This window comes from Protopterus annectens, chromosome 7.part0, assembly GCF_019279795.1.
Source record: "Protopterus annectens isolate FY-2018-M chromosome 7.part0, PAN1.0, whole genome shotgun sequence".
NCBI lineage: Eukaryota > Metazoa > Chordata > Ceratodontiformes > Protopteridae > Protopterus > Protopterus annectens.
This window is the reverse complement of record NC_056739.1, coordinates 1,843,218,880-1,843,238,740: the sequence shown is the minus strand read 5'-3', so window position 1 is coordinate 1,843,238,740 and position 19,861 is coordinate 1,843,218,880.

Here is a 19,861-nt window from a genome sequence, read left to right as displayed (position 1 = left end):
ACTTTTTTAAGTGTGTGTGTGTGTGTGTGTGTGTGTGTGTGTGTGTGTGTGTGTGTGTGTGTGTGTGTGTGTGTGTGTGTGTGTGTGTGTGTGTGTTGGTATCAGACATGCTGGTAGCAAGCACAGAATAGCAGGATGGATGTTCCTGCTCATCCATCAGTATCCTCAGGATTTCAGGCAAGCTCAGTCGTATTCCCTCTGCACATCCAGAGTCTGCCTCAGGGGCTTTTCCAAGTGGTCTGTGCCTGATACTACTCCAGGGATAGGCCCCACCAAGGAGAATCCTTAATACAAATACCTAGTCCACATCGACTGATTCCTCTCATTGCAGAGGAGCAATGATACTGCTTTGAGATCTGGCTGCATTACTAAGCTTCTCAGTCTTTCCCTAGTGAGTGAGACTAACATCATTGTGAAGGAACCTCATTTGTCCTAGTGGTATCCATGGTCTCATTGCTTTGGTCACTACCGAAAGGTAAGGATTCATACTGTGACATATTTCATATTCTGCTTCCGCAATCTGTACATACAATAAATGCAGTACTGCCAGTGAAATGCATATTTGCTGGTCAGCCTCTTGGTTCCCTTTCCATTTTCATGTGATTGAATCCCCAAGAAACTGAAACTCCTTCACGTTGGCTAATGCTTCTCAGTCAACTGCACAGACCTGTCTCCTTTATTGTGGGAGACAACCATAACCTCTAAACTGGATATGTATCTGTTTTACACTCACTTGAAACCAGAGATTAAATTACTTGAAAACAAAGAGGAAAGCTTTGCCTGCAAGCAGCAATTATGCAAGTGTTACATCCCTATAACGAGTACTGTTTAAATGGTTTACCTTCATAATTTCGAGAAGCATATCCTCAAAACAGCTTCTGCGGACTCCAATTTGTGACTGCTCAAAACCGTGAATGCCAATATTTCAAATAACAAAATTGTGCCCCCTTTTTGACCCATGGTAGCACTTGTTTCAAGTGTGGAGCAGTCGGAAATGTCAACGTTCACTGTTTTATTTGACATTTAGGCAAGTCAGTGACACGGACTTCGTGGATACAGTTTGTCTATATGCACATTCGGGGTTTTGCTTTCAACATTATGAAGGCAAACTGTTTAAATGTTGGTTTAACCTTCATATCTCGCCCATGAAGTCATCAACTGTCTTGTTCCACCTTAAACGTATTTGGTATAACAGTGATAATGTGGACACAGCACTGTCTCTCTCTCTCTCTCTCTCTCTCTCTCTCTCTCTCTCACTCTTTGTCCCTCTTCCTCTTCCTCTGAAAAACAATGAACAAGTGGTCCCCAAGAGTGACCCTGGTACCCCTTACTATTGTTATACTTTCCAGAGGACATTTTAGGGCTGATGGTTATACACTTTTACATTTTCTCAGTACATGAAATAGATGTAGACTGTACAGGAAAACCATAAAACTATTCACAAACTTTTCAGTATCTGTGCATAGGTAAAGAGTAAATACACACTTTCAAAGCTAAGACAAGATCTACACTGCATTTTCTGACTCATCATCTATTCTGTTCAGTGTAGTCACCCTTCCCGAATCCTAGCATAGGCTTTCTGATTTTCTCAGGGAACTAATGAGAACAGTCCCTTTATAAGAGGAACACACACTCTTACCTCTTTTTTAACTATCCTGTATTGCTGTTTTTTTTTATTCATACTTTCAACTGGCCTAGTTATCCTTTTTAAACATAAAATAATGCCTTATGTGCAGCTTTGTAATGTCTGATCCCAGCAGCAAGAAAATTCACATTGATTGCGTTTACCTTTTGTTTGTCTGTTTGCCCATGCTCTCTATTTTACTGGTCTACATGAGCTGTGCAACAGGTTTCCTGTTGCGGCTGTTTTTCCATGTGACCCTGCTACTGATCTCATCTACATCCAATGAAGTGAAATTTTATTTATATTTAAATTCTGAGCTAAGCTAATTGGTTCTATGTGACTGAGCTTAGAGGAAAGAACAGTTCTGCTCCAAGTGTTGTTGCTTTGTGAGAGAAAGTAGCTAAATGATGCTCTGTGCTGTTGACTGACAGAGGGAACAAGGATGCTCAGTTGTTTTGGCTTAACAACAAACTACCTGATCATGAGGCAGTCCTGCATCTAGAACATATCCATATCTGTGATGAAACTCAGGCTTAGTTTCAAAGCAGGCATAGCACTCCCCCTTACCTGGATTCAGTGCTTGCAATGCCATCGGACCTTAGGGATACTACAGAGACAAATTCATATTTTTTAGGGAAGCTATCACTTCCAGGTAACTCCACCACGAACCTAGTACTGGACATAGTGCACTCCAACTTACTCTTAATAAGGATAACTATCTTATATCTTATAGCCTATTGTAGTGCATTATCCATGTGACCAGTAAATCACGATCAATTCCTAAATATACTTAGTGAACTACCCTAACCTAGTACTAGTAACTTATTGGGTAATTTCAAGTATCCTTCAATTAACTGGTATAAATAACTTCTTATGTTGAGTACATCCAAAGATTCCTTGACCTAATAAATGACAAATACTTAGAACAAATAATTAGTCAGCCCACTATGGTCAGGAAGATTCTGAACCTGACCATCACCAACATTACCCTACAAGTGTAACAAGCCTTTAGTATTTTTATCAATAGTTAAGGTAGACCATAAATTAGTAACCATTTCCTTTAAAGCCACTGTCCTCACAGCAGTAAACAATTCTGAATTCAAGGGTGACAAAATTACAAACCTGCTTAAGTTATATGGTGAGCTCTCTAAGTTTACTTGTGGTGTCAACTCTATCCATTAAGCTTCAGGTGCTACTTTTTCATCTGAACTCTACTCCCACTTAAAAAAATGTGTAGATCTAACAGTCTCTACAATAGCCAAATATAATGTGAAATTTAACAATAACCAACTTATGACCCACTACTGTAAATAAGCTTTAAAATAAATAATTAAATAAAGAAATAAAGTCCCACGACAAATCCACGTGGATTAGAGGCCCAATCAAAAACATTGTTAGGGAAGTAAGCATGACTATCAGAAAGGCTAGAGCCGAACATGAACTGAAACTGGAATCAGAAGCCAAAGATAACTATAAATCCTTTTTTGGTTACATCAGCAGACTGAGAAGTAACACCATGTGATTTATGGCTTAATCCAAAATGGCATTACCCACTCTGACTCTAAAGACATAGCTAACATACTTAGAGACATGTTTAGTGCTAATTTTACTCCAGAATGAAATTCCATAAATCACTGAGTCCCACCCATCCCTAAGATCATCATGAAACATGCTCTGGCTGTACTCTCCAAAAAATAAAAATAAAAAAAAAACACGACTTCCATGAGCCTGGACAATTTACTTGGATACTTAATTAATAGTAACAAACATTCCCTCATAGAATCCCTTCTGCACTTATTTAACATAATCCTAGCCATAGGGTTTATGCCTGAGGTTTTGAAAGTGGCTGTAGTGGTCCCTCTACATAAAGGGTGTCTTACCACAAACCCTAGTAACTACAGGCCTGTAACTCTAATCAACTTAATTTGCAAGGCCATGGGGTGATTCATGTCTGACCTCTTAAACAATGATATGAATAACCTCATACATCTGGACCAACAATATATTGCTTTTGTCAAGGACAGATCATGTCTACTCAACTTGGCATGCTTCTTTGAGAAGATTACAGTGGCAGTGGACACTAGCCACTCAGTTCACATAATATGTCTGGATCTGGCCAAGGCCTTTAAGGTTGTACCCCATTTGGGCATTGTAAACAAACTAAAAGAACTAAAGTTAGACCTTTCTGTGGTGAGATGGATTACAAACTTGCTGTAGGAAAGAACTTGTGCAATTAAGGTAGCAGTTGCCACTTCAGAAAGTAAAAAAAAAATAACCAGTGGAATACCCCAGGGCTCAGTACTGGGACACCTACTTTCTGGTATATACCTTTCTGACCACCACACAATGATTGCAAGATGGGTGTCATCTTCCATTCCTGTTGACAGAACTGCTTCAATAAGGCTACTTGCCCCTTATAAGCAAAAATTGTACAGAGAAAGTGCTCAAATTAAATGCAAAAAGATGCATATTTTCCCCATTGAATAAAACCCTTCATCTACAATTTAAAGCATAGCCAGAGCCAACCCCACTCCAGTCTAGCAGTTGGTGAAGAGGAGTAAGGCTGTGAGCTCTTAACTAGATACTTTCTGTGGTATAAGGTTTGATTCCTGCAGCTTTAATTTGCCTACTGTGTGACCTTGAGCAAGTCACTTAACCAGAAAATGCTCTGGGGAATTGGGAATCTGTATTAGGCTCATTAATAGTCTCCTGATCTGCATGTCAGGGATCTCTGCATCAATTTCAACAGTTTCTTCATCTTTGACCACCATATTGCAACAGTATATAGGGAATCATTCAATCTAGAAAAGCAGATTTGCAAAGGGATCTCATCTTTGTCAAATTATGTTATTGTCCCTTTCTAGTCTGACATTATTAGACCATTTATTGAGTATAGTGCTCCTTTTAACATCTATCTAGACAAAACATATCATGCAGCTAAAAGGGTACAGTAGGTTTCTGATAAAAACTAAGACAGATTAGAATCCCTATCAATACACTCTGCCTCTTATAGACTCCAGTGTGGAGAGCTATGCTTGATACTCTGTGCCACCAAAGACCCCACCATAATGGATGTCTTATGCATTCATAGCATGCATGGCTAAACAAGCACCTGAACCAAGGATATGAATCTCCACAAACACATATCTACAACTCATTGGAGTCACAGATTAATTAACCAGTGGCTACCACATCTCTGGAAAAAAATTGCCCTTGGATGTTAAGCAGAACTAAGGCATTGCCTCCTTTAAAACTAACCTTGATGAGTTGATAGGTATTCATAAGTTTATTTTTGGCCTGACATGTTCCCCCTGGATGACGGGAGGAGGCACATTTTGAAGATGGAATTTTGCAAGGTGCACAAGTTCTTCAGACTTACTTACCTTGTAGTTCCTATGATTCCATGGACTATGTAATGATCCAAGTCTGGTGTGGACCTCAGCCATGGAGCACAGTGGTGCAGATAGCTTTGTGTGGACTCTGTGGGAAAGTCAGAGTATAAAGATGGCATCACCTCTAATCTAAATGGACAGTGACCAACCAGTTTCATATCCTTTGAAAAGTTAAAGAAGGCCTACAAACGTCTACAGAGTTATTACTGGAGATACTTGCAATTGAGGTATGCCCTACTAAGTCTAAAGTTACATGGCCTTATTAAGGTCCACAGTTATCTGTACTTTCTTGTTAAGGTGTCATATATTGGTAGTGAGGAGGGAGGTTGGGTGATGAATACTGGGCATGTTTATGACCTTCTAAATAAGCTAAACAGAGTGCAGATGTCTGGATACTAGACCCCAGTAGGCAATAAATGCAATAAGTCAGCTGTTTTTTATAAAATGCTGCTATCCATATGTTGACTTGAAGCATAAAATATGTACAGGTAGCTTGGATTAGTCTTTACTCTTACAGCAGCAGATCCCACTGTCACTCACACTGTAGGCAATGTAGCCAGTTACTTTTCCAAAGCTGTCTTATGCAGAAAAAATGTGGACTGACAAAGATGTTACCATTGGTTGTCTTTTCATAGCTTCTTATTGGAAATGTCCACCTGATATTCCACTATCCATTCACACCCTATCACCTTTTCTAATTAATATTCCCTGCCAGTTGCATACTGCCCCTATCCAAGCACCATAACAAACAGCTGAATTCCCTCACCTCCTTGCTTCAGTATACTCTAACCATAATCCCTTCTCTGTATATCTTTCTACCAAAATCCTTCCCTAAACTCTGCATTGATACATACCCAAACTCCATCTCTTTCTCGCTGAAATTCAGCCTCCCTCTCAGAACTATACCCCTCTCCTTCAAAGCCAATATTCTTCCACCTCTCCACAAACACCAAGAATTGTTCAGCTATTACACAACCAAGCTATCACCATGGCATTCATCAGTATCTTCTACTGGGTAATCTATATAGCAGTATCCCATCTTAACACATATCACTATTGTTATATGATGCTTCCATTCCCCACTCACTACATTTCAATTTTTTTCTAAGAATATATTTTCCTACTAAAACCACACCTTTTTTATAATTTATCTTCACCTCTTCCCTCATAATTACGTTCAGCTGTGCCACCTACACTTTAAGCTTCAAAATTAACCAGTTTTACATCCTTTGAAAAGTTAAAAAAAGCCTACAAATTAAAACCTAAATTCAACCCCCCCACCCCCATGCAACATTTACCACTAATATGATACTCTGTGTTTATATTCATCCCAGCCCTGGTCTCTCAACAAATCCTCTTCTCCCATCCCACTGGTCAATAAAATAACACCAACACAGCCATAACCAATGGACTTTTCATGCAACAGGTTAACTGCCAATGGTAAGGTAGTAAAATTCAAGAATAAACACATGGTGCAGCCAGCACCCTCCAGATGTCTTAGTAATAACTACAACATGTCTCAAACCAGCCATAAAACATGATGAGAAACTCACTCCAGGACATATAATCATACGACTGAACAGACCATACAAACAGGCAGGAGGAGTTGTTATAATCTACAAGAACTCCATAACACTCTGACATTAGTAAAACCCATTCCCTATCTTAACAAATTTAAACTCCTCTTCTTCTTTTAAAAATGAAATTACCTCAAGACCATGTAGTATATCTATTTGCTTTTTACATCCCCCCAGTAACAGCAGTGCTACAGCAGAAGAGTTACTATCTTGGCTATTCTTCAACATTAATCACTAAATCCTTATCCTAGGATGCATAAATACAGACTGGATCCCTATTTCTTTTAATCACCCTTCATCTGCTATCAGCCTCTGCAATTGTACGTAACTCATAAAGTCTCCAACTAGGTACAACAAATTGTTCAATCAAGCATCCATCATGGGCAGGGAACTAAAATCAGATCCATGTAAAATAACTGCCTCTGGCACCCTATCAAACTCTATAAGTGATTACCTGCTAACCTTCATGAGAAGACAATTCATCTATCCCACTAAATTCCAATACCACACTGTAGTTTGCAACCACTTTAACTTCGACAAACTCAATTTCCTTAACCTCCTTAAATATAACAATTGGGATACACTAAAAAATCTTCCCCTGGGTGTTGCTCTCTCCCATTTTAGTACAACTTTTCCCAAAATCTTAAACTAATTAGCCTCAATCAGATACAAAGGAGTAATATGTAACCCCTGTCTATGGCTATCACGAGCCAACAACAACTTATGAGGCAAAGAGATAAAGTCTGGAAAGAATGGCTTCTTAAACAGCCATACCCATAATATGTAAGATTACAGAGAGCTTAGAAATATCACAAAAAAATACAATCTGACAAAAGTCATGTTACTAGGGGTCTATATCAGATAAACAAAGGTTTATCTAAATGTATGATGCAGTGATCGAAAATCCAGGACCTCAATATGTTTTTTTGTGAGATTGTGGTACAGTGAAGATCAGAATATTTGCCCTTTCCTGACTGTAGTGGAATCTCGGAGTTGGAGTATATATTTAGCAGGGGATGTGGGGGGCATGCGAGTTCATGGTCCAGGATTTTTGATTATTGCAGTGTTCATTTAGATAAACTTTTAGTTTATCTAATATAGACCCATGTTAATACACATTCCAAGTCACCCACACAAATAAGCCTACATAATTTTGGAATATCATGCATGATCTATTAAAGCTGCCCATCATGACCTACTCCTACCCTTACAATCCCTGGTGATCCAATAGCAAACCAGTTTTGATAAGCACTTTATTTAACCTGTCATTTCTCTTACCATAATCCATCAGACCAGCCTACTCTCCATTTCCACCAATAGATCTCTGACATCCCCCACTTCCATATCTGCCAGTTCTCACCTCTACCATCAGAAAGCTACTCAGTAAACTTAAACCCACAACTCTCGCTGCAGATGATCTCCCTTCAGAATACATCTTTCCAGCTGCTGACTCCATAGCTTAATCAGTCACAATCTTAATAAACATGTTAATCCAAGAAACTTACATTCTTAACATCTGAAAAAAAAAACTATAGTCACCTGACTCCAAAAGGGAGGCAACTCCACTGAATTTTCTAATTATTAGCCCATAGCAATTCTGTCTTCAATATCCAAAATTCTTGAAAGCTACATCCAAATCCAGCTCTTTCAACATCTAACAGAAATATTATCTCCCAACATGACATACTTCTCTCCTTCCTACAGCTGCACCACTGCTCTGCTCACTTTTACTACCCTAGTCAACAGCCTCAGTAAACCTTGTATTCTCACTCTTCCATGACTTATCAAAAGCATCCAATAAAGTATCCCATCAGACTCTCCTTACTAGACTTTCTTCCCTCTATCTTAACAGATGTTCTTCACTCTACCTTGACCACCTCACCCTCCTTCAATTCCATACCTACCTCTCTAACATATATCAGGTTGTAAAATGGAAAAAAGAATATTCCTGATTAACACTGATTTAAGTGGGAGTCCAACATGGCTTAACTCTGGGGCCAATACTATTTATTATTTTCATCACTGAACAATATACAAATAAACAATATACAAATAATCAAGATACCTCACTTATGCAATATGCAGGTAATAACATACTTGTCTACTCAGCAAAAAGCATGCTGGAACTCTAGGAAAAAAACGCAGTCCATGTTCTCCTCCATCAAATCTTGGCTAACAAATTCCCATCTCCTGCTAGATGCTAAGACAACAAAGTTATTTAAAAAAACTGATATTACTTTATCAAAGTAAATACTTCTTAACTGACTATTCCAAAAAACAGTGAAGCGGTCTTTACATTTCTAATACCCTCTCTACTATATTCTGCCCCTATAGTCAATAACCTCCACCACACCATCAAAACAAAACTGGAACAATGTTTCAATAAAATTGTACAATTTTCTGCTAACTGCAATGCCAGATCACACCACTGCCTAGCCTTAAAACACCTCCCACTGACATGAACTAAAGCACACCCTATCATTAACTCAAGTGACAAAAGTCCATGAAATTATTTACAAACCCCAAAACTGACCATCACTACAAATCCCTATTTCAAACATTATCCCACTTTAGATCTCTGTGGCCCACAAAGAAACTCCTTCTTAGATAAACAAGCAACTCAGACTGCAAGTCATTATATTCTATTCACATCACCATTTGGAACTGCATCCACACCCCCATTATATGACAACTAAGCCTAGAAAAATTCAAAACTCCCTTAAAACAATACTACAGCAGTTTCTGGCTCTGATCATGTAGAGTCCCAGGATAATTTTTCTTCATTCCTTTCCTCTATCCTATATCCTAAGCATCTTCTCACTCTGCTTTATTTTCCTTCTACAATAAACTAACATTCCACTAGAGGCCTCTTTCCCCAATCTCCCTCTAGCAAAGCCTCTACCTACTACTGCCACATTATCTCTGTTACCACAAGCACTCCCTGCCTAGCACACCCTCTACTTACTGCCATTTCAAATCTCTCTTACTAATATTGCTTCTTTTGCATGATTATCCTTTTTTCTGCTGAATCCCCATAGTCACCATTACCTCAGTCTTTCACCAATATAAGCTTAAACAATGAAGTGATGTTAAGAAAAAAATGTAAAGCTTTAAAACATGGCAATTTAAAGATTTGAAGAAATAATTTTGGGGAAATATAATTAGGATATATGTAAGACAGAAAGATATTATTTTATTATATTGCAAATTTCAAATATAGCTAAGGGGTAGACATTTGCAACAGGCTTTTTGGATCACTCAGACATATGTATAGAAGCACAAGAAAATAAGGAGCATATCAGACTGGGCAAAGGAATAAACAGAGTAAAAGAGAAATTATGGGATGAAAATGAATAGCTATACACACACACACACACACACACACACACACGTATATATATATATATATATATATATATATATATATATATATATATATGTGTGTGTGTGTGTGTGTGTGTCTATGGAAAGATTATATTTCCACCTGAGTGTGTTATTCAAACTGGTCTGTGTGGTGGATAGCTTTGAAAGAAAAATATAACAAATATTTTTTTAGAATGGCAGTCGGATGTAAGAAAAGCATAAAAAAAATAATGAAACAATGTATATGAATGCTTTAAAGGATTTGAAAAGGAATGGGGTAGAGAGCATTATGTGACAGAATAGAGATTTTGTGAATAAAATCAAGAGAAAATTAAAGAATTATTGTTTAAGCAAAGACATCCCCCAGGATTTAATAAAATGTGTGTAGGCACAGTGTAGAGCCTACATGGAATGTTACTGTGTCCATGTACATAGTTCCCCCTCGGCAGTGTGCCATGCATATTAATCATGGCACATTGCCAAGGGAGAGACATGGAACACGGTTATTGAATCAATGTAGGGGGTGTAGTGCCAACTGTGTCTGCAGATGAGTAAGACACCCCCTGCACTGTACAATTGTATTATGTCAATGTTTATTTTATTGTTTTAAGTGTTTTCTTTTAAAAAGCATGTTTGTGTGGGATGGTGTTGAGCAAAGCAATGCTAAGCAATGCCAAGACACCTGCGAGACATCTGAAAATAGAAACCTCATGCAATTATCTATTTATTTAAATATCATGTTTAAGCATAGCTGAGGGAGGTTTGCACAGCACAGTGCAGTGCTTTGTGGTGCTTATAGATAGCTCAGAGGTATAAGTAAAGGTATAGCAGAATTCCACATATCCTCATAGTTAAATGGGTAGAGGTATGGCCTCACGAGCAGTAGGTGCAGAGTTTGAATACATGGAAGGGAAAATAAGCATTTATTTTTGAAATACAATTTATACCAATTATTTTTTAAATTCTGGCCTGCTGTGCTCCACTAAGCTCTCTTAAGACCTGCTAAGACTGGCTAAGACCTGCTAAGTACCACATAAACACAATAACAGCTGAAAACATTTATGCACTGCTCGGCTGTGCTTGGCTGGTTTGTGCACTGCTAAACACTGCTAAGCATACGGGTCCTTGGGTTTTCCCACTGCTCAGCTCAGATGTGCTGTTTTGTGGACTGCTAAGCAACATACCACATTTTTAAATGTTGCCCAGTGGCATGTAAGGGTGGGAATACAGGCTATATTAAGCCCAACAGGTGGGAATACAGCCTAATCCATTGGAGTTCTGTCTCTGAAGGATACTGTAACAGGCACTGGTGAGAGTTTGCGCTTTTGGGTGCAGCGTTGGGGCATTCTGGAGTCCATGGTCATGGTTGGACTCCTAGTAAAAAAACACGAAGACCAGCTCCTGCAGAGAGGTTACCAGGGCTCAGAGGGGAAGGCAGAGGCCTGGGACCAGCTGGCAAGGGAACTCACCAGTGCAACTGGTATCCCCCAGATAGCTGAGCAGTGTCGTCACCACCATGACGACCTGAAGAGATGAAAGGGGATCTCTTAAACATCTGTATCTGTTTCACCAATATCAAATTTGAATGTCTGCTAAACTGGTATACATAATGGTGTTCTTCTCTCCCAACAGCTGCAGAGGAGAGGGCTCACAACATCAAAGTGCATGCTGGGTGCTTGGCCAGGTTGTGCCATGAGTGTGGTGAGTATGGATATATTATGCTAACTGTAGTGAAATAAGCAAGAAAGAGTAAAGCATTAACTGCAATAAAGTATGTACAGTAAAGTTTGTATTGCAATAAATGTAGACTTAGAGCTGTAGTGCAATAAATGAATAATGCCAACTGTAGTATAACTGTGTTCTGAAGGGTATGGTGTGTGAAACTTGGATATCTGTCTTTATTTTCTGACATCAGCCATCAATGATTTGACCAATCATTTATCAGAAATCCACATGTTTGTGTGAAAATGACCAAGACTATGGGCAAACATATTGGCAGTCTGCAAACATCTGTTTAGATGAGAGGTATGATGCCTACAGAGAACATATACTACAGCAGCTTTACATTGCTGTCATTGTGGCACACTGGTGTTGCTGGACTGTCTCCATATAGTCATTGTAATAGCACACTATTTGTCCAACAGTGACTGGATGACATATTAGTGGGAGTTTTCCCATAGGGGACTCACCACAGTAGACTGCAGTGATGGGTGCAGGAACATACAGCAGAATCTATCACAGTACACAGGGACATACCCCAGTATTGCTACTACCTTGGTGATAACCACTCATGTAGTATGTTGCCAGACTGTGGGCTATGATGTGTGAGGGAGCAGTTGGTAGTGCAGACCTTTCTGGGTGTGCTGGATCTGTACATAGTGGATGTCCATGTATTTGGTCCTGTAATGTGTTCCCCTCTTGTTGTCTTTCAGGAACCATGTATCGCAGGTGACACGCACCCTTACCAACTGCAGACAATGACATTTTACTGGATAGACTGAGACACCACTATCAGATCTTGCTGTCCAGGGGTAGGCACAATTGAGAACAGCAGGCAGCATTATGGGCAGACCTTGTGCGGGCTGTCAATCCGATTGGCCAACTAGACAGGACCTATGAGCAGGTCCAACACTGGGCCACAGATATGATGCATGTGGTATGACAAAGGGCAGCTGCTGTGCTAGGGATCGTGCCACCACCGTTGGAGGGCCTGTGATGGAACAACCACTCTCGGCCACAGAAGAATTCCTGGTGAACCTACAAACAACCAACAGCTCCCAGGCATCCATCACGCCTTACATTGTGGAGGTGGGTGCCACAGTGCTCACAGGAGAGGACCATCCAGGTAAGATTACTGTGCTCTCCAGTGTAATACTGGATCACTCATTGTGGCATGCTGTACATACCAGTACATGGGTGTCAGGTCTATCGGCATTGGGGGGGTGGGTTTATTTGCACATACTCAGAATGTCAGCAATATAGCCATTATCACAGTAGTTACTGCACATGTGGATATATGCACAAGTTACCTTGTAGGGCTGCAACATTTGGTGGTGCTGACAGTACCTCTCCCTCACCTTTTCATAGATCCATCAGGTGTGGCCAAGTCTGTGGTCCTGTACCTGTAAGTGTGATACTCTGTTTTAAGTATATTATATACCCTAAGAAAGTTAAGGGCTGCTATTTTGCCCTATGTACAACTGTTTTGCTTAGTCATAGTAGGATATTTGTATGTTCCATTCTGGAACAGTTAACTACAGTGCATAGACTAGGTAATCACAGGTGTGTAATTGTACAAACATTAACACATTTGCACTTATAGTTATGAGTGACTAAACAGCCAGCTATACATGATGCAAGTGCTCCAAGATGCCTGTTCAAACACAATAGGGAAATGGTACATACCTGAGCCAGTGACACTACTACTGGCATGCCATTCTCAATATAGGTGTACTGGGTTTTATGCTTAGTTCTATCACATACACTGTCTTATTGGATACCTTACAAGTGTATTGTACTGGCAACATTAACTGGATGTAGCTGCAGTGCATGTTATAATGGGCCTGACTTGTCTGTGTATGTTGTTGTGAGTTTGTCTGTTATGCATGGGAGCAGAGATGTGAAGATGTGGGATTTGTAATGCAGTTGTAGATCCTAATCTGTATGATATTGTGTGGCTTTCTATACACAATAGTGCAGGTAGTAATGTGCTGTTGGTGTTTTGCTTCTCACAGGTGACCAGGGGGCTTGGAGTCTGTCCCCCTCACAACCTGATATCAGTGTCTCATTGGATACTGCTGCTGATGGTGGAAATAGTGAGGCACAGGTGGGGTTGCCAGTGGCTGAATCTGTCCCAGAGGTTGACATCCCTCTTCTGCCCATATTGTCACCGCATGCAGCCAGTATGTCCACACATACCCAGTCCCTAGAGGCCACAGATATTGGACAGTCATAGAGTGGTGACATTGAACAGGGCAGTGTGACAACTATGGCCTCATTTAGTGTAGACACTGGCCATAGCCAGAGAGCTGGTGAGGTCCTACAAAGGTGGATTGACAGGGGTGCTCATAGGGGGACTCCTGTCCATCTAACACCTGTTGCAGGTGTCACATCAAAGGACACTCACCTCATGTTTTGGTCCATCATGGAGGCACAGGCATGTTCTGAATGCAACACCAGATGGATGCATGGGGTTATGGATGCAGCACAGTCTGACATCCATGACTGCCACTACTGCATTTGAGACACCCTGGATCAGTTCACTGTTGTAGTGGATAGATGGTGGGCTGAGACAGTATCTGTCCTTGACCACACAATGTCTGTGCTGGAACAACTGGTTGGAGTTGGGCATTGGACACATGGATGAAGGTCAGCAATACCATATGTTGGTAGTCCATGTGGCCATGCATAGTCATGCTTCTGTAGTGGTAGTGGCTACAGCTTTAAAGAGGGATGTGTGCTGTCCACACCATGATGTGGCAGGCCATGGGCATGTGGTCTTAGGTTGTCCCATGGGGGACACAGCTCCAGCATTTTGTAGTCACTGTCAGGTACTAGGCACCACAGCTGACCTTCGGCATGGTGGTGCCAGTGTTACTCTTGGCAGAGCCAGTTCATTTGTCCGTGGCCGGAGGTGGTGAACTGTCCACTCTTCCATGTACTGTCCACAGCTGTCCAATATACACACAGGTAGGACTAGCACTGCACTTGACTGTGTACATGCACACACTCAAACACCACTGTCGCATGTAGGTCACCAACAGACACACACACAGCACCTCTCTATGGTCCATCTAATCCGCACCCCTTTTTGACTTGCATACATGCTGTCACCTGTTTAGCACAGCCTAGGCCTCCAATACCCCCACACCACACCCTGTGCATGTGATGATACCTGTGCACCATCCCTGCCATCTGTGTCATTGATGCAGGGAAATGCAAATATGTGTCTGATGCACAGTGTTACTATATTACTTTACATGTACTTGTGTAGTGCAATATTGTTTTGCCATGGCACTTGTTGTGGGCCACTACAGGTTTTTTACATTGGCATTTGTCTTGACTACACATCAAACTTTGTGTATCTTTGTTGCATGATGTTAGACTGGTGACAGGGTTACAGAATGACAGGAGTGTCATTAAACTGTCCATGTGTCCATTCCAGGAGTCTGAGGGGTTAAACAATGGACATATGGCAGCAATATAGCTGCACAGGATGGCATGGTGGCATAGCGGAAATATGATATCAGCAAGGTAAGGCAGTATACATGCATGGCTCCCTAGGTGCGTATGTGTACAGTATAACAGTGTATCAGGGACACTGGTAGCAGTCAGCATAATCATGCAGTCATACTTTGTGACAAGGTCTGCTACCCTTGATATGTGTCACCTGGGTTTTCTGAATGTACAGATATAGAAGATGGTGGACATAATTTATGCCTATGTAGAGGAGGGCAATTTAGAAGCCAGCAGCTAGTCACATGCTCATAAGATGCATAACTATTGCACAGAGATAACCCATATTGGTATGTCCTTAGTGCTCTAAGGGGACATATTTATACACACACACACACACACACACACACACACACACACACACACACACACACACACACACACACACACACACAGAGTTGACTGATGTGAGATTTGAACCCCTACCTATCTATTATTATGCACTACAGATCGCAGTACTCATCACATGCACCACAGCATTTAACTGATATTAGACAGTAGGTCAGTGCTCTTAAGGTGGATGACATCATCAGGCCTTATAGAGGAGGGCAGTTTAGAGGCCAGCCACCAGTCACAGGGCCATAAAATACATACCACTCCACATAGATAGCCCACATGGGCATGTTCATAGTGCTGCAAGGGGATATAGTTACACACATATAAACCAAACCAGTGGTCTGAGTGCTCAAGATAAAACTGGTAAACCTGAAGTAAGGCACACACGGAGCTCAGCAAAATGGACAGCTGCTTTAATGAACAAGCACAAAAACAATCCACAGCAAGCTAAATTACAGCAGCACAGCACAGCAAACGTAATTGCAAAGCACAAGCAACAGCACAATAATGCTGTAAAGTTAATCCACATACGTTTTCGTCACAATAACTTCATCAGATACCTAACCTTTCTTCCTTTGGTGGATAAATAAACTAATCTAATTCAAATGAACCAATGAGTGAACAAATTCAATTGCACATGCAAAATGCATTAAAACACATGCACCTTAAAGGTGAATGAATCTAAAAGTTAAAACCAAAAGTATATATAATAAATAGATATAATAAATAGATATGTATATATATTTTGTTATATAAAATGCTTCAAACATAAACCTTAGTTAAAATTGCTTTGTTAAATATAAGTATTACCAGCACAAACCTGAAATGCTTCTAAAAATATTTTTTTCAAAAGCAGAAGCTAAACTGAATCCAAAATACAATGAAATAGCACCATCTTGTGGAAATTAAATTAAATGCATGTTCATCTTGTTAAAAGATAAATACATATATAATTATTAAAATAAACCATAAAATGCTTGCATATATAATATATAAAATAACAAAATATATATACATATCTATTTATTATATCTATTTATTATATATACTTTTGGTTTTAACTTTCAGATTCATTCAACTTTAAGGTTCATGTGTTTTAATGCATTTTGCATGTGTGATTGAATTTGTTCACTCATTGGTTCATTTGAATTAGATTAGTTTATTTATTCATCAAAGGAAGGGAGGTTAGGTATCTGATGAAGTTATTGTGACGAAAACGTATGTGGATTAACTTTACAGCATTATTGTGCTGTTGCTTGTGCTTTGCAATTTCGTTTGCTGTGCTATGCTGTGCTGTGCTGCTGTGCTGCTGTGATTTAGCTTGCTGTGGATTGTTTTTGTGCTTGTTCATTAAAGCAGTTGTCCATTTTTGCTGAGCTCCGTGTGTGCTTTACTTCAGGTACACACATATAAACACAGAGAGTTGGCTGACGTGAGATTAGAACCCCTACTTATCTATTATTACACACTACAGTTTATAGTACTTATCACATGCACCACCGAGTTTAGCCACTATCAGACTGTCAGCCAGCACCTTTAAGGTGGATGACATCAGCAGGCCTTGTAAAAGAGGCCAATGCAGAGGCCAGCAGCTAGTCACAGGGCCTTAATATACATAACCATTGCACAGAGTTAAGCCAGATGGGCATATCTATAGTTCTGCAAGGGGATATATTTACATACACACACACACACACACACACACACACACACACACACACACACACACACACACACACACACACACACACACACACACACTGGCTGATGTGAGATTAGAACCCCTGCTGGTCTACTATTACACACTACAGGTCACACCACAGAGTTTATTTAATGTTGGACTGTCAGCTAACACCTTTAAGGTGGATGACATCAGCAGGCCTTGTAAATGAGGTCAATATAGAGGTCAGCAGCTAGTGACAGGGCCTTAAAATGCATAACCATTGCACATAGATAGCCAGATGGACATGTCTGTAGTGCTGCAAGGGAATATATTTACACACACACACACAGACACACACAGACACACAGACACACACACAGACACACACACACACACACACACACACACACACACACACACACACACACACACACACACACACACAGACACAGACACACACAGACACACACACAGACACACACACACAGACACACACACACACACAGACACACACACACAGACACACACACACACAGACACAGACACACACACACACACAGACACACAGACACAGACACACAGACACACACACACACACACACACACACACACAGACACACACACACACAGACACACACACACACACACAGACACACACAGACACACACACAGACACACACACACACACAGACACACACACAGACACACACACACACACACACACACACACACACACACACACACACACACACACACACACACACAGACACACACACACACATTGAATGATATGAGATTAGAACCCTTACCTATCTACAGCTCACAGTACTTTTCACACGCACCACAGGTTATGTATATGTGGATGCAGGCACAGTATCTGTGGAGTATGCAAAGTTGTCTTGTGTTAGACAGCATATATGGCCTGCAGAGTGATACTGCTTGGTACTGTTATTGTCTCTAGTGTCCTAGGAGTGGGATATCTGATAATATCCCTGCTATACATGTGCAGTTGCCAGTATGGCCATATGTGGCTGCTTGCAGTTTGATAGGCAGACATGTGGCCAGGGGCAATATGGCCTCTCCAAGGCATGTATTGCAACCATTGTACATTACACCACCTGCTCACCTGTCTCTGTCTACAGGCTGACATTCTACAAACAGACGGGTCTGTGGGTGAGTGGATTATGTACTGTTGGGGCCTTGATCTGGTTCCATTGAACAACTGTTGTGATGTGTAAGTGCAGATAACCCCAGCATTCTGGGGTATGTTGGGACATTCGTACATTCCCACACACATCTATATTAATATGTATAACAGGGATGTCTTCTTAACTGTTGTGTGCATACATTATGGAAATATGTTATGCAGATATATGTGGAGTATCCATGTATCATTGTACTTTATATAGTTATCTATATATCTTATCATATCAGTATATATATATATATATATATATATATATATATATATATATATAGGTCCACTTTGTAATTTCGAAATACTGAACTCTCGAAATTCAGTATTTCAAAACCACTAAGTCAAAAACCCAACCGCAACTCACAATTTTGAAAACACACAACCACGAAATTCAAAATCCCATAATTACGCTACACATAATGAACCCACATAAACATACACACAAATCCCCTGCACAAGCAACCAAACTCATACAAACTACGTATAAGCATGGGGGCATGCCTCCCTGCACCCCCCACACTCCCTTGCTTATATATTCTAACTCTGAGATTGCACAAACAGAAACACAAACAGAACTCACACACACACATCCTACAGTCCCTCAAACACACACATAGTCACAACACACACTTACACACACTAATCCCCTAACCAACATACTTACACACACAAACTTACCAAAATTAAACCCAAACATCTACACACCATACTGCCGGAAGAAGAAATTCAAAATATCCATGATTCAGTATTTTGAATTTTGCACTTCTGCTGATTTCGAAAATTTGTGTCTGTGGCTTTGTAGGTTCGAAATACTGAATTTTGAAATTTTAGTATTTCGAAATTACAAAGTGAACCCATATATATATATATATATATATATATATATATATATATATATATATATATATATATATATGTGCCACATACTGATAGATACACTAATCAAGCGTGAGGCGGATAGGGACATACAGATATGTATCCGTAGCTGTATGTATGTACAGACATATTTCCACATAGCAGGTCTTTGGGCATTAGAGGAAACAGATTTGGGCTCAAGTTAGCTAAATGTAGAAGCATGCCCAGTGTGACTGTCAGTACTTACAAGGTGACTCCAGGCCAGAGCTACATGTACTCCAGTCCATGATTATATATGCTGTAGGCCATTGACTGCTGCACCTGTTTCCACAGTACAGCACTTTCCTGATATTGTCTAAGGCATTCCCTGGCTGTTATTTGTGCTTAATATGTGACTGATACCTCTCAACTGTACAGATATTCAAAGAATGTCATGAATTTTGCCTCATATTTTTTGTAAATTTTTCATAACATTGTGGTTTTCAGGCATATTAGTGGCACATCATTAAAGATTTAAGTTAAAATATAATGACAGACATTTAAGTTTCTGAATCCATACACATCAAAAGATTCATGCTAATGCAAGACCTGTTATTTTATCAAATGTCTGCATTTGTA